The sequence below is a fragment of the Anser anser genome, assembly GCF_964211835.1.
Source record: "Anser anser genome assembly, chromosome: 3".
Classification (NCBI taxonomy): domain Eukaryota; kingdom Metazoa; phylum Chordata; class Aves; order Anseriformes; family Anatidae; genus Anser; species Anser anser.
The window spans coordinates 32,240,804-32,258,344 of NC_139722.1; the positions used below are offsets into that span (position 1 = coordinate 32,240,804).

Consider the following 17,541-nt stretch of genomic DNA (forward strand, 5'->3'; position numbering starts at 1 on the left):
CCTTCTGCTTTGTCAGATTGCTAATATACTAACCCAGCCTTTGCTCGTGTCTGAGGTAGCCTATTGATCAAGGAGACATCTGGCAGTCTTTGATATTCACAATTTTGAGCTATTTCTTGAGTGTTTCACATAAATGTACCCGAAATTCACACACACATTTATAAACGTGTGTGGGCCACGCATGCGATGTGCCATCTATTGGCAAGCCCAGGGGAGTTGTTTTGGTATTCTCTCATCCACAGCTTCATATGGGATGGAAAAAAAAAAAATAGTCTGGCAGTGTATAATCGATGTGGAGACTGAGCATACCCAGGTGGGGGCTGTCAGGGAACATGGGCTGGAGCTGGCAGCCCACCCTGGGGAGGCTGCAGCATGGTTCGAATGCGAGGGGTGCAGCCAAGCTCTAGGGACAGGAAAAGACTGGTGGGGCCTGTGCAGAAGTGGTTTTACGGAAGCCACTGGAAGTTGCTGCATGTAGAACATGGCCCAAGGGAAGGGATTACTTTGCAAGGATATATTGGGTAGGCAGACATTTCAAACCTTCTAAATTTTAATCTGATTCACCCAGAAGGCACAAACCTTGATTCCTCTACAGGTTGATGTTCAAATGAAAGCTTAGCCAGAGAATGGAGATCCTTTGTGTGTCTTTTTTTTTTCTTTTTTCTTTTTTCCTTTTAAACACCAATATGCATAAGACTTCCAGTCCAGGGCAAAGCTGAGCCTTCCTTTAGACTCAGGAGGCTTGAAGGGGTACGTTAATCGGGGGAATACTTGAAGGGTATCAAACGCTTACAGAGCTGACTGCTGGTGTCCAGACCAAGTGCTCCATCAGAACCACTGGTCCTGTGGCAGGGCCAGATGGAAGTGTTTTTTATCCTAGCAGAGCACCTTCAGTTTTTGCAGAATTGGTCTGTTTTCTATATATATTTGTTTTTTATTACTGAGAAATAATTTAGCCTGTACCTTAGTTAAAATTAAGCCAAGCTGTGGACTCTGTGAATACTCCTTCTGTAAAAGGACTCATTTTTTAACATCCTTTTATTAAGAACTGGTGGAAGATTTCCTCTGGTCGTGCCCCATCCTTCCGTAAAAGACTTCTGGTTTTGCCAATGGAACTAACTGAATCCCCTTGTTCAGCCTCTGGCTGTCTGTGTGCTTTGTGGTCTTTACAGAACCAGTGTGCTTCCGTCCTCTCATTTAAAGGCAGAGTGATAGGACAGCCCGGAGTGTGCCCCTTACCCACCAACAGATTCTTTTCTTGATCAGTTTATGTTCTTCTTGGAATTTCATAGAATCATTAAGGTTGGAAAAGACATCCAAGAACATCTGGTCCAACCATCCCCCTACCACCAATGTCACCCACTAAACCATGCCCCTATGCACCACATCTAACCTTTCCTTGAACACCACCAGGGTCGGTGACTCCACCACCTCCCCAGGCAACCCCTTCCAATGCCTGACTACTTTCTGAGAAGAAATGTCTCCTCATTTCCAACCTAAACCTCCCCTGGTGCAGCTTGAGGCCATTCCCTCTAGTTCTATCACTGGTTTTCTGCGAGAAGAGGCCAAAGCCCAGCTCCGCACAGCTTCCTTTTGGGTAGTTGTGGAGAGCAATAAGGTCTCCCCTGAGCCTTCTCCAAAATAAATTTGTATCTTCCAGCTTGAATTCTTATGGCCCTTGTATATGTAAGATCCTTTCATTTGAAGGGATTTTAACCTGATATGTACATTTTTGGACTAAATATGACTTTTTAAATTCATTTTGAATGTCCATAGTTATGTACACTGAGCTACAATTCTTTGTTTTTAGTAGTTACAAAATGATACCGAGATTTTAAATAGAAGTAAAATTAGCAAACTGAATTCTGGGTTTATTTTGTCACCCCAGAAGCACAGAGATATTTTAGTTAAAAAGAGATCTTGCTGCAAAGAAAGATGTGACTGGATTTATGACCTGTTAAGTATTATGAGAAACCAAGAAACAGAAGAAAAAAATATCCAGAGAACAAAGTAATTATGAGGACTAAATGTAATCTGTGCTCTCCTGCTCGCTCTTTCTCTTTTTATTATAAATAACCTTAATCCTCATCCAGGATTAAAATTCAGTGTATTTTTAGCAATGCTATGTCCTAGATAAAAGATACTGCCATCTATGTTTTTATATCTTTTATACCTTTTGGATTCTGGAGCATTTTGTGATTTTACTCAACAGATGGATAACTCCATCTGTATATCTTCAGTACTGCATTTAGAGAGGGTTTGTGATAGTTTGTCATAGATATACCTATACTTTGTCATAGATATACCTGAGATACATGGTTTTATTAAATATAATGTGTGAGTTTGATGATAGAACAGTGTATGTCAAGCAAGCCCATCTATAGAGAAAGTTTCTGCAATATTGTGCAGAGTTTTTGGGTCCATTAACATGTTGACCCATTTGCACCTCATTCGTCCTATGGAGATGAATTCAACCCCTCCCCAAAACTGTCATGTAAAATGGAATAAAATATCTGTTGGTGTTTGCTTAATGACTGGTAAGACATTAAGTGAAGATCTGCATAAAACATAATCTGCATTGCTTTAAGGAGGAGATAAAACCTGATAATTTTAAAACCCAGATTGAGATTTCCAAAGAGCTGCAAGTTCAGCTACTTAGGCTGAAGTTCAGTCAAATACTGGGCAATTTCAGCACACTAAGTAAAACTTGCAGTAACTAATTTATCTGTGACAGGTTCACAGGGAACTTCAGAATTAAATGTTATTTTCTCAATGAATTATTACATATACAATTAACGTGCCTATAAACATCAGTCTTCCATAGCAAGATCTTTTTATTCAGTTCAGTGAAAATGACTGGAGATATTTTGTGGGGAAAAAAAAAAAGTATTATTAATAAGTACATATTAATCATTGTAGAGAAGAGCAGATGTTGCTGGCACTCTTTATAAATATTTGATGGTGCACACATGATGATTGTGTTGCTATGACTGGAGAAGATTTTTGTATATTCCTGGGATATTATTAACAGTAGTACAGTTTGCATCTCTGCAACATGTGGTAAGAGATCAACACTCATGTGTTCTATTACTTACATATGCATGCATTAGCAAGGCTCATTTTTCTCTTCTGTAACCTTTTTTTCTGGACAAAGACTACAGAGAGAGGGTGGTTGAAGGTCCATGCAGCAAAAAGGTCCAAAGACCTTTTACAGCCTGACAGCATTACCCCTTAGGATAATTTGGGTCAGCCTTTATAGCTGTAGAGAGGTCTGCTTTCCTAGCCTACTTCATAAGGACTGATCTGACAAACTTTGTGGGTGGATTAAAGAGACTGGAGAGACAGCTTCTTGCCCATGTAAGAGCAATGCACCAGGAAAAGCAAGAACACAGAGCAGAGAGTGAGACGGAGGAAGGTATCATCCCCCTGCTTTTCCTATATTGTTCTTTTTTTTTTTTGTCACTACAATTCCAGTATACATATAACTTTACTCCTGTGTATCTGTGAATATCCTGTATAGCAGGTTATAACCCTTTGCTGCATAGACCCTAGTATATGGTTTTTTAATCAACCAGTGAGTGTTCAGCAGAGCCCGTAGTTCACATCAAAGGGGCATCCTTCTGTGTCTCTTCTACAGACTATTGAAGAGGAGGCTGGTGAGGTGTCCAAGAGAGATCAGGTCAGTACATTTACCTGTTGGACTGAGTCAAATCAGTCCCAGATACAAACCCCTGTGTTAAATGAGCTGTGTTTGCGCTGTCATTAATCTGCTGAAACTGAACCTGCTCTGAAGCTTGCCCTGGCTGTCTTAACTGTATCAGCTGGGGTCTCTGCTTGCCAAAACTGGCATCTAGTGTCATATTAGCTACTGCAGAGCTTTACTCCAGCAGGTACCCCAAATCAGGGTGGATCTTGGGTAATTCTGGTGTCATATCTGGTAGCTCCATGCTCCTATTTTGGAAGTGTTAGGGCATTGCAGTTAGAACTAAATGCCAGTGTTTAGGCAGTTGAATCCTACCATAGATACAATTCTTACCTCTCTACCACTTAACAGAAACTGCAGCCCTTTAGAAAGCAAGCATGGACTTTATATGGGCCACAATTCCTGTCAGGAGAACCTGCGCTGCCCCAGCACTCTCCACAGACTGTGGGGGAATCTGAACTCTGGCACCTCCTCCCCCTCCATCTCCTCTGACCTTGGTGTTGCAGGGTTGTTTCTCCCGCTCTTTCCTCATTCCTCACTGCCATGTGGTGTTTTACTCTTTCATAGGTATCTTTTTCCCAGTGGTGCCAACCAGCGTGGCCTCCTTGACCCCGTACAGCTGCAAGCATCTCTAGCAGTGCTAATGGAACCAGAGAGAGACTGTCCTGTGTCCCTTTTAGTGCTTGCACCATTTTCTCTCTTAGCCACTTCTTTTTGTCACTTTGACTGTCAGGGGATCAGTTGACCACATGCTGCTTGAATACTGTCTTTTCCTTAACCAGAAATATCTATAGTTACTGCTCTGTTCAATGAATTTGCTGGATTTAATGCTTTGATTGGATGCACAAAGTAATAGCCTGTTTTCCAAGGAAAACATGTAGATTTCTGGAAAAGTACTTTGAAAGTTTTTTTTTTCTTTTTCCTTTTTCTCAATGGAGGTGATCCTTTGTACAGACACAGTTTGTCCAAAACCCTATTAACTTACTTTTGTTTTTATTTTTTTTCTCAACTTATTATCTTATTGCCTGCAGATTTCTAAACTATCTTATCATAAGTTTAGAGTCACTTTTGCTACAGACTTTCTTTCCAGTATAAGGTAATATATTATTGTATATTATGTGCTTATATTGCACTTAGCACCCCACTATTATGTTATATACCTTATTTAATAAATTAGAATGATGCAAAATGCTCTTTGTAGCTACCAAGAGAATGCAAACTAGTTAAGTGATAAATCACAACCAACATAAAATGATTGTCTTTCTATTTTAGTCCCAGAAGGATTGGCTTGGGGGGTTTACCTGCCTTAGCAATTGTTTTTAAAAGATATTCTTTGGGAGGATCCTAAATTATGTCAACAACTTCCTGATGTACAACAGGATATTACTCGTAAGCTGGATGTCCTGGTTGTTTGCTCAAAACTCATATCACATCCTTTGCTGTCTACCCTTTCACTTCCTTATGCCTTCAGTGTCTTTGATAGCAATGTGCATTTTAATATCTTATTTTTTGAGCTATTTGTTTCTAAGAACTCTATTTTTTAGCTATATCTGTGTTATAAATGTATATACTATAATGTTTATGGGTTGAGAGATCACTTTTTCCTTCTTGCTTCTGTTCTTAGTTTTATTTTTCTATATACAACTTGCCCAACATATATGTAAATGCTGTTTATCTTACCGAGTAATACTCTTCTAATCTTCTGTCCTTCTTTGTCCAAGAGCTCTCTGAATGGCAAACCTTAGCTGCCCAGTAATTTCCTTTCCAGTTTATATGTCACACAGTATTACATTAAACAAGTGCAATGAACTTATGATGATTCCTGTGCTTCAAACAAGCAAAGAGAGCAGCATTCAATATTAATGTAGTATACAGCAATTTCTAGCATGTAAACTCTTTGGGGTGACTAAGTATAGCAAATGTTTCAAAAAAGAAAACTTCTTACAGACCAGGTGGCAGGGCATAGTCTCAGCAACTCTTTCAAGCAAAATGATTAAATCCCTAAAATTATATTTCCTATGGAGGATAAGTAAATATATGCAGAATTAGAAACTGAAATAAAAAGTCATTTCTGTTTTGATTAACTTTGAAAGACAGACATAATAATCATACAAAAAAAACTTAGTACTGTAGTCTGACTTATTCAGAGTTTGACATTCCATGAGAGCCTTAAATCTTTCAGCTGTGTTACTTTCTGCAATCAGTAAATGCTTATAAGGCTAGTGATGTCTTACTATAAGTGTTTTTAGGGGTTAAAAACCCAAAAAGTTTCTGATAGTATTTGAACCTTACACATCATTTTTTATTTCCTTAAAATAGGCAAGGAAAAATAAATCCAGCCCTGGAGGACTTACAAATAAAAGATGATAATGCCATGTGATTACTACAAAAGCTAGTGGAGATGCTTTGTTCCATTTAAAGCTTTAGTTTCTCACATTCAATCTGCCGCTGTTTTCAGCTGTGCAATGAAAGCTCATTTGTTAGGTGGTTTGTTGTAGTGCACATGCACATGTATAGGTTTTTTAGTGTCTTAGACTGATTTTTCCTGAATAGATATAAAGCTTGCCAAAAAAGCATTTCTCTTAACAGGGAAAGAGAACCCTAAATCCCCAAATATCCTCCTTATTTCTGCCCTTTAAAACCAAAATAAATATATCTGAAAAAACTGAAGAGTTAAACTTTTTAAGATCAAACAAAATCCCGGTATAGGACTGTGGAAAGGAAGAACAGTTTCCTCTGAAGTAAGTTTTTATATGTCCATGCATTATCTTTGTTCCAAGTGAAATAACTTTTGATTTGTGACAAGACAACCCCATTTTGTTGCTTCTCCAGTGCAGTTGTTTTTTTTTCTTTCTTTCTTAATTACTCATCTGTCCTACTTTCAGTCTTTTCACTCTGAAATTTTTTATGTTTGTCGTTGCCTCTATAATTTTTCTCTTCACCCCAGTTTGAACCTTTCCACCTCTTTGTCCCTATCCTCTTGGATTATCTTTCTTATAAGTCACATCATCCCACAAGTCTTCCTTTTTACACTGTATTCTTTTGGCTAGAGAGAATAAAGAGCTGAAGTGGTTAAGAGAAAATTATTAAAGACTACAGGGCTAGAAGAGTCTGACCTCCAGTAAACCAGTTGCATTTAAGCTAGGATTAACTGCTTCTTTTAGTATAATCATGTAAAACTTATTGAGACAACCAGAATAAAACAGTGCTAACCTTATTACTATATACTCTATTGACCCGATGAAGTGTTTCAGTGTAGAGTTAAAATTAATTATAAACTAGAGAGAAATGCAAATGAATGATTAAAGTCACATTTTAGAAACAACAAATAATTACTGGAATAAAATCTTCTAGAAAAATCTACATAAAAGCTGTGCCTATAGATGAGGATGAAAATGATTTGTATGTTGTGTCTATTTTGGATTTAAATAGACAAAGTTGATACTTTTAGCTGGGACTCTGTTGTCTATATTACATAATCTGAATTTTAAAAAATGTTGAAAGATGTATACATGAGACTATGCATGGGTCAAATCAAAACTGAGAAAATGGTACTGTGCACAGACATATTGGATGGGTTGGTCAGAATGATCTTCTCAGTTCAAAACATGGTCAGGCCTCTTGGATCCAGCAACAGGCTGGTGTATCTGACAGTTAATTTTTTCCAGATGTATCATGATTGGAAATATTTTTACTTCCTACAAATCTTGTGGCTGTGTTTAGTATTCACCTGCTTCAAATATGTCTGAGTACTGAACATGAAATACAGCCAGCATCTGTATTCAGGAAATCCAAGTTTAGGAAATGGTAGATGGACCCCACCAGCTCTGGAAGCTGTTGCTATAGGAAGGCTACCTTCTAACAAGCATGGAAAGAGGAATTTCTTTCTTTGGCTGCCCAAATGGTTCTCTTTCCCCTATAAAAGGTGCGAGTGTCCTGGGAGCTAGCACTTAAGGGGGATCTAGCCAGCCATTAAATTCCTAGAAGCTCCTGTACACATGGAAACCTGGGACAAACAAATTAGTTGCCTGGCTAAAAAGAATTTTTGACTCTGTTGAATGTACAATTATGTCTAGACTGTTTATGTGAGCACAAAAAGTTTTCAATGATGTATAAATATGGACCGAGAACTCATTGTCCCTATATTTGTACCAGCATGCAATATGCATACCTCTGTTTCTGATGCTAAGGGGACAGGTTATCATTAACTGTTGCTTCTCCCTCCGTACCCTTAAGTCATCACTACGCTATATGTCTTTTATTTGTTTAGGAAATACAAAGCCTCATTAGATATCTGTGAATATGCAGGTAAGTGCAGAAGATCAGAATGATTGTCTAATCATCTAGCAAAGTTCTGATCTCAGTTTTCAAACCTGTTTTTGTAAGAGTAGCTACATCAGATAATGAAATACCATTACTGTTTGAATTTCCCGACTGTAATGTTCTGCACTGCATTACATCATCTTACCTTATTGGAACTCTCCTCTTTCCCCATGTGATCTGCCAGTAGTATTGTAAATTCAGGACAGTAACCTTCTGAAATTGATACCAGTGATGGTCTGTGCATTGGCTGTCAATAGAGCATTATTCAGATCGGTTCAAAAATATGATATTCTTATGCTGGCACGAAACTCCTACTGCATTTTCCTGCCCCGTTTTCCTTTTTGTCTTCTTAATCTTCCATATTCAAACTCAAAGTTGTGTATCCCTTTCTCAATCACCCTGTAGTCTTTACTATTCCTAAAAATCTACAGTTTTCGTTACCAAAAACATATTGTTTTCCCCCATTTTTTTTTTAAATCTTAGATATCCACTCAAATTTGCTGTAGAACACTGATATTCTCTCTTCCCCTTCCTCAAATCTTCCATCCCAGATTTACTGAGATTCCTTTGTGCTCGAGCTTGATAGCACAGATAGCACAGACTTAACCAACTTAGCCTCAGACTCTGCACCTGGAGCGAGAGGTGGGAGAATTAAGAGAAAGGACCATGGACAACCCAGAAGGTAGGATCAACAAAGATGAAATTTAAAAATAACTAAGTAAATAAAAATAAAATCCAAGAACCCGAAACTTTGTCATTCTTGTGGTAAGGCTGCAACTGCAAATAACATGTTGAACCAGCTCATATGGTATGTTGTGGTTTGTCAGGATAGTCTGATAAGTGGAGGTCAGGTTGCTGATCTGTGTAAGGCAGAACGTTGCACAAAAGCGTGCATGTTTGTTTTAAAATAGCTGTTATGAACATATGAGAAGCTTAGTGATGATATGAGAATGGGGAAAAATACGTCTTCTGTAATATAAGCATTCCATGCATTTACATACATAAAATAAAAGTATAGCTTAAGTATTTTTAATTGTATGAAGAAAGCTAGAAACCTAAGTGTGAGTCTGGGATAGATTGTGAATGTGTTTATTGTGTAGGGCATAAGCCTACTTTGTGCTGTGTCAAAACCCTTGCTGGGCAGTTCTAACTTGCAAAATACTTGTTTATAAGTAGGTATCATATGATGCTTAACATCCCCAAATTTCCAAGTAGTTATATTTCGACCCTTGGTGGGTTTTTTTTTGTTTGTTTGTTTGTTTTGTTTTGTTTTGTTTATTCTGAAGACTGAATATGAATAATATGAAAATAATGCACAGTCATATAATACGAATTTCTCCTTCACTAAGAATGTGCTTGCCTAAAAAAAGTTAAGGCAGGAAGGATCGAGCTGGTAAATGTCTGCCATAATTTCATTTATCTAAGCTTACATTTTCAGGCTTATCTGGATAGTGTTTATTATTGTAACTGTATGTGATATGAAAAAATATCTGTAACAGATCAGCCAGGGAGAATTTCACGTATTTCTTTGCTCAGTCTCAGGAGAGTGTTGAGGCCACCAGTTGTCCATGGTGCAGGAGGAAGCATACCTTGTTGTCACCTTCTCCCTCACTGAATCACATGTGTGTTGGAGGCCTGCATTCACAGACAGGTTGTAAGGCTCTGACAACTTTATTCTAGGCTTCTTATGGTACTGGGGATGTGGGAGCTCTAAGCAAAACACTAGCAGCCAGAGTTTCCCAGCACACGACTTGGTAGGGAGCAGAAGGAAAATTCTGGATAAGTAGAGCTGATCCAGCTCTCTTCCTGGCAAGACAGTGTGTAGAAGGGTAGAGAATCAAAGTGGTCAAAGAAAGCCTCTGTCAAGCTGCACAGCAGAGATTATTACAATGAGATTACCTTGTAGTACGTCAAAAACTTGCTGCTTCTCCTTTCAACAAATGCTTTTGGGCATTTGTTTGAATTGACAGATCTGAATGCACTGCACTTGCTCCCTTACGTTCCCTCGGGAGGTAGTTACTGTCATGCCATCTTTGAAAAGAAAAAAAATCTTTGTCCTGTTGTAACTGTCACTCTGATTGTCTATTTAGCTCATGAAGTATTCCCACTGGGAATACTCCTGGACTGCCAGCCATTCTCTGTTGCCTTTTCTTCCTATTTTCACAGCCAGTGTTTTCTACAGACCCTTGATTTTTACATCATGCCTGCATAGCTCAGCTCCACTGTGTCCTCCTATAGATCCAAACGGTCTCTGTAAATTTTGCTGTGTTCATTGTTCTTTCCCCTGAATTGTCCCTGCAGTCAGAAGTGCCCAGAACAGATCTCCTACTCATCCCATGCTCCTAGTGGCTTTCAAGGCCGATGTTCTTCTGAGTAACTCAATAGTGACACACATTGCACAGGTTGGGAACCCCTAATACAGGTTTTAGACAGACACTCTTGATTTTAGAGGGAACACTTCCAGCTGTTAAGACCTTACTTCAACACAGAATAAAGAAACTTAACCTCTGAAATTTCTGGAGCTGCATATATATGAGATAAATGTAAGACAAATTGGTTTTTGGTAACTCATACTGGAAGCCTTCAAAAGTACCAATCACTCCACCAACATTTGGTGGTGGTAGTCTTAAGCTATAGGCTAGCTGAGGGAAGTAGTTATGTTTATAGACCGTCATATGCTACTAGAAAAAAAATAGGTCAGTTTATCACTTTGCATTGTCCCTTGTGTAAGTACGGTGCCTTTTCAACTCAGAACTTTTCAGATTTTATGCACTGTTTGCTTTAAGGCAGAAACTTATGAAGACAGTGAGGCAAAACAAAGGCAGGTCTTCTAGCAGTGACATATTGCAAGCATAGTAATAGTTAATGTAGTTGTAGAACAACAGTGTGACAGTATCTTAATTTCTCAGTGCTTTATTTCATACAGATTCTCAGAATGTTAGATGCTGGAAGGGGCCTCTGGAGTTCATCTAGTCCAAATCCTTGCTCAGAGCAGGGCCAAGAAGATTAGGTTGCCAGGGCCAAGTACTGTTGGGGTTTGAATGTCTCCAAAGATGGAGAGTCCATAATATTATGTTTAGTTTTCTTTGAGTTTGAGAATATAAGATGAAAATTGAGTTCATGCCTATCAAGTCACCTGTGAGCTCAGTCAGTTGATCCACTCACTGCTCCTTCCAGGGGCTTTCCTTGGCTTCAGGAGTTCTCTGCAGTTTACCTCTGTTTCCGTTAGACAACTTATCTACATCTATGCATTTCCAAACTCTTTTGTCATAATTTTTCATTCTGTACAAAAGTTCTCTTTTGCCTCTCTTTCTGACAGTTTCTATAAACAAATATTTGTATAAAAATTTGTAAAAGAGTAGTATAGAAATAGAAATAATGGTGTTGTAGTGCAAGCTCCTGCACGCAAGCAGTATTAAGGACAGTCTAATTGTGCTCATTTGTATAATTTTACCATAGTTTGTTAAAATGTAAGTGGATAAATGGAGCGGAAAGCTTCTGGTGAGTTCTCCATGCTTTTTGAATGAAACTGAAATTTGATACGAGTCCTAACTGTAAGCTGTTTCACTGCATTTACCTTATTTTGTTAGAACACTGTTATTTTAAAATTATTCCTATGTTCCATATATATCTGTAACTGTGGAAACCATGAAGTGATTAAGAGGAGTACAGTTGATGCTTTCATGGCTCATCAAGACAGCCAAATGTTCAAATAGTTAAGAAAAACCTTTTGTTATTTTTAAGAAAGTTAGAAAAATTGCACAAAAACGATCAATGAAATCATGATTTCTAGTGTATTCTAATGATCTACAACAAAGAGATTGGTATATAAAATGTGACTAGCAATTTATGGCTACTACATTATCAGAAATAAATTAAGAAATTGATGTTAATTCAGGCAAGAGAAATAAAGTTGGGAAAGAAACTGATTGGTGAGGAAAGAGTGCAAGTGTAGACAGAGCTTTCCAAAACGGTGATTATTGCTTAGAATTCTCCAGTTACCGAGGAAGTAAAAATACCAAGGGTGAAACTGGATAGTGTGGATGGGTAAGGAAGGAGTGAGCATAGCAAATTCATTTGAAAGGGGTAAAGTTAACCACAGGAACTGTGGAAGAATCAAAGCATTGGGGTGTTTCAGATTGTTGAGCTTCAGAAAAAGGAAGTGATGTAAGCCTTATTGTGATCTGTGGATAAATAATGCCTATACTGTCTGATGTTCCATATACTTTTCTTGAGGGTTATTGTTTGTTTCGAAAAATTCTTAATTTCGAAATTCTTAAGCCCAGATGAAATCAGCCCAAACAATTAAAACATTGTGAGCCCCTTTGACTTTTAACCAGACAGGACAAGAGTCATACTTCCCTTTCTTCCTCCACTCTCTTCTCCTGGCATAGTAGTCTCTTTTGTCAGTGCTGCAAGGAAGTTCACATCCAAGGTTTCATAGATTTGTCCAAGCTCTACTCTTGCTGTACAAGACCACAATTTTAACAGATTTATTTGCAGGGAGGGACAATTTCAAGCTATTGTATGTAAATGTGTGGGTGTGGATTTTTAGACAAAACACCCGACTTTTCCACTAGCCAACATGGTTTCTTCCTCACTTGACCTCCAAAGGCATTCATTCTCAAAGAAGTACATTGTGATACTGACTGGAACCTGGATGTGTGCTATTTTAGAAATATTGTTTCATATGGTAACTTTATTATTGCCTGAATTTATCACTTCCAACACTCAGTTTACTGCAGGATTATTCTAGAGAATCTTTAGTTTTTGTGGAAGTTGTCATGAGCTTTCTGAAAGATTGGCAGCTGTATCTAAAAGATTTTGGCAGCAAAGCATGTGTAAAAAATTGATTTTTTTTTTAAATTTTATTTTTAATTTTAGAACAACTACTAATGCTGTTACTGGCAGCAGTGTCAACAAAGCTGGCATAAAAAAGACTTTTGGTTAACTAGAATTATTGCTCCACTGCACATTCTCTGCATCTTTCTATGGCAGTTTATAACTCTGGATTTAGAAACATAGGCCAGGAATATGATTTTTAAGATTCATATGGGGTTCAGTTGCCTCAAAGTAGGCATTTGATGCCATTTTTCATGCTCTGTGGTACATGACATGTATGCAAATGGCTGGTAGATGTGACATAACTCCTGTGGCAGGCTTCTGACCTCTTAATTGGCACGTGGCAGCCAGGTGGGATATGCTGACTTGTCTCTAGTGGCACAAGCCTACCATTAGGTGCGACGTTTCGTTTTATTTGTGTGCCTGCTTGAGAGCTGAGTGTCTTCTTATTGGATCCTGTTGACTGTGTTGACTGTATTGACTAGATATCCGTCGACAGTAATGGAAACTTAAATACCTGCCATGCCAATAGGCACTTCCATGTAAAAACAGAAATCTTCCTGTCATCCTTAGTTGTACACATAGGGTTTGATTTGAAAAGTTAACATCTCAGTTAAGTATGAAATGCAAGCAGAAGAAGAATATAAAATGCTGTCTCTAGTATAAGTGGAAAATTCGGGTGAGGTGAGCTTTTAAACCTACCTTGTGGATGCTGTCAGTCAAACATTTGAGTGGCAACGCAGACTTTAAGATTACAAGATACCTCTTTTCCTATGAGCATGTCTTGAGGCATCATTCGTATGTACATTCTGTATTGCTGGTAAAAGATTGCGCTAGTGAAATGTTTATAGGGCATTTACAAAACTGCCTTTCTGCGAAACGTAAAATCCTGTGAAAACTTCTGTGCCTGTGCAAAATTTAATTGCATTTGTCCACTGGGTTAAAGTATTATTACAGGGTATGGGGAGGATAGGGGGGAAGAAACTAATCGGCTGTCGACAAAGCAGGACAGGGAGAAAGAACAGCAAGAGAGGAGGGAGAAGGGTGGTGAGAAGACATTCCCTTTTGGTGATTGGGAGGCACTGCATGAACTCAGTTGTCTATATAATTTTTTAAAATGTGTCTAATGAAAGCTTGGTTTCACAAGCACATTTTCTTTAGGAAGATAGAGTTGCTTGCTTATTTAGATTTTGGACTTTGGAATGTAAGGATTCAAGTAGATTTTCAGCCTCATTTATTTATATTTTCATGGAGTGAAGCAATCAAGACATCTTTAGCTAGTGTTTCATTACATAATTCATTTTGATACAGTAGGAGATAAATGCAATGCTATTTACTGATTTCATGGTTTGCTGCATCTTTTATGTTACCTCAGAAAAATGAAGTGATATGTATTCTAACTTAATTCTATGAATGAAAATTTTCGTAAGATAAAATTGATAACATTCCTTCCCTCTGACTTTCAAGCAATAACAAGTAGGATGGAGGCAGAGCTCTGCTGAAGTTAATAGTGTCTCTAGCAGAGAAGAGGCTCTGCCTAATTAGATCTGCTTGAAAGAACGAGTGTCTTCTAGAAGTGCATAGAAGAAAGTGGCTAAAGGAAAATTAATGAAAGCAATAGACTGAGCAGACACTGTGCAGACACCCTTCAGAAGGGAAATAATTAGGATAGCATAAAGGTTCTGTAAGGAACAGCTCACATAACCTTATATCTGCTACATTAATACACTTGTTAATTTCTTGTGTGTAGATGAAGCAGAATGCATGGGAGGCAGTGCAAATGTGAGTGTGCCATTTCTGAATTCATGGAGGGTGAAGGAATGTGCTCATAATGAAGCCTCCTAAGCATCTGGGCATGGGGATTTGGGGAGCTTGCTCTGACCTCAACAGGAGTTTAGCCTGGCATGTGTCACACAAATTTGGTATAAAGTTTGTTTCCCCTCTAACATGACTTTAGCCTCCCAGTGCATGTTTGGAAAGAAGACTCCAAATTAGAGTGTGAAAAGAAAGCCCTTCTTCATTCTAACCTACAGTTTGGAATATTAATCATAAAGAAGTATTCTTATTGCTGTAACTTTTTTTTTTTTTAATGCTCTTTTTCTTTGTGTGTATAGTTGTATATATTATTTACTATGGGCTCTTTCAAGTTGGAATTTCATGTTGTGTTAGTACAGGAATACTGTTCCTACTCATTGTGGATCACATTCAGCAGTACCTGTAAGAGTAAGTTTGAGGAATATTTTTTCTGTGAATGACGTACCCCCTATTCCACTTGAAGGCAAGCATGGAACCCTTCTAGCATGTTTTCACGCAGCCTGTAAAGTTTTCTATGTGAATCTGTGTGGGAATTGTTGACCCACCTCTGCTGAGTCCTGTATGTGCCACCTCGTTTTTGTTACGTAGCGGTAAAACCTAGAACCCTTTGCTATGCTGTGCACACTTTTTCCTGAGCCATGCCTTTTGAATGAGGAGCACCCCTTTCTTGGTTCACTTAAATAGCTTCATGTGCGGATGGATGTGTGTTGATTTATGCGAGGATGCAGTAAGCCAGAAGCACACTCAATAACAAAGCAACCAGACTATGGATGTCTTGAATGACCTACTGTAGTGCTGCATCAGAGCTCGCCATCCAGAAAGGAGTAAACAAACTATTTTTGACGTGACAGGCCGGAGGAAAATTGTCTAACACCCTTCATTTTACTGATGCATCGCACAGAGGCCCAGAAGCAACATTAGAGAACTGTAATCCTTCATCAGAGCATTTGTTTGGTTGCCTAACATCTGTGGATTGTTAAGATAAGTTATTACACAGACCTGCTTTCGTTTAGATTAGTTTGGACCACATCCCAGTATATTCAATCAGGATATAATTCCTGCATGCTGCTAAATTGCTTGCTCCACATACTTCTCTAAAAATGCTTTTCAATATACAGTTTTTATCTCTAAAAATGCTGTTTGGTATAGAGTTTTATCACTGAAACTGTTATGTCACTTCAAGTTTTTGTTTTTCTTTCCTTTTAAACAAAAGCTTTTATTATTTTTCCTTTTGGGCTGCATATATCTCAAGGCAAATGTAGCATTTGTTGAGTCCTGAAGAGAATCCTAAGCAGGGGTGGTAGTGTAGCTTCTGTGTGAGTATAATGCAGATTTCCTACGTGTGCTGACTGTGGTGATTGGTATGTATTTTGTGTCCAAACTGCAGTGTTTAAAGACAGCTGTGAGAATATGGTTTTTTTTGTATTTACGCATCTAGTACTTTTTTTTCTGTATTCTGTATTTACCCATGTCTATCTGTGCATTAGCTGTTCCTATTTGTTTGGATTTTATAGCATTTTGCATAAAACTAATTACAATATCAAATGTGATTATGAAAATTAACAATAATTTTTTTGACAGTTATTACATACTTTATACATATTTTAAGTGATCAAATACATTAACATTGTAAATGAAGTCTGTGACCATTTTTACTCCTTTAGAGTGCTTGCATACATAAGCACATATATTAAATAATTGGAATATTTCAATTTTACTTCAGTATTTTTGATCCTTCCTTTAAGCAAGCTGTGCTTTATTTAATATTTATTAACTCTTCTTTCAACTTTCCCTGTAGGTTAGTAAAATATAGGCAATGACATATTTTTGATTAATGATTTTGGTTTATAGCATTGATATAAATTTTATACACAAACCCATATGCATGCACACTCTTGCTGTCTAATGAGGTGCTGTGTCAGAGTCTATAAAGGCATTTAATCATGTGGGTTCTTTTTCTTTTTAGCCTTGCTGGTATTTTAAATACCTGTAATGATAATATCAGACAGACTGAACTTATTCTATTAGAACAGATAGTCTGAATTGCTGTTTTGAGATGTGTAGTAGATGAAGAAAATATGACATTTTGTAATCAAGGGATTTTTGCTTAAGGGACGAGTGTTTATTTTGAAGACATTGCAGTTCCTTTTGTCCTACTACGGGCTATCTCTGTATCTTTAACATAAGACATGTTTGTGCCACTGCTGAAATAATTGTAGCTTTTGGTTAATTTTTTTTTAATTTCAGTTGTTGTTTTTTTGTTTGTTTTTAATAGGTATTTTATTACATATATTTTATTTATATATATTATTTTATTCATTATATATTTTATGTATTCTTCCTAAGTAGAAATATAGCTTTTTTTTTTTTTTTTTTTTTTCTTTTTTTTGGGTAAAGGCACAGTCCAGATACAGGGAAAAGAGTTTGCTGTCTTCTCAGTGTTTTGGTCAGACAGTGGAGAAATGGTCTTGGAAGTTCTGATGTGTTCTTGAGACCTAAAAGGCCAGTCTGTTCTGCGGTGTTTGAAATTAATCTCAATTATGCTAAATATGTTAAATGCCTAAAATTTTAACGTTACCACAGAAGGCATGCGCTTCCTCCCCAGGCCAGAGAATAAGAGCCCACTGCCAGATCTTTGTCCGGTTGCAGTTTCTTCCATGTAGTGGCTGTTTCCTCTTCCTTTCCATGTTAAGTGTTGTATCATTTTACTGCTGTCGCATCATTCCTGTGTTGACACAAAATAATTTAAGGATAGTTTTCATTCCAACATTTGTCATCCTTTTTACCCTCTTACTTTAGAGTTTTACCCATTCTTTTACTTCTTTTCACATTAAACTCAAAGCTTTTCTTTTCCATTC

The 17,541-nt window shown here is 37.7% G+C and overlaps 1 protein-coding gene across 33 annotated transcripts in view; it reads left to right on the forward strand.

Moving 5' to 3' along the window:
- The window catches only part of RIMS1 (regulating synaptic membrane exocytosis 1), a 317,413-nt gene that overhangs the window by 123,020 nt on the left and 176,852 nt on the right, over nucleotides 1–17,541 (forward strand). The window contains exon 1 of one of the 33 annotated variants that reach the window (XM_083830834.1): nucleotides 8,578–8,708. The exons of 31 other annotated variants lie outside the window; for them this stretch is intronic. The gene's annotated coding sequence lies outside the window, so the exon portion shown is untranslated. Of the gene's footprint in view, nucleotides 1–8,577; nucleotides 8,709–15,042; nucleotides 15,092–17,541 lie in introns of those variants that run through there. One more of the 33 variants, XM_083830846.1, reaches the window with a different exon arrangement.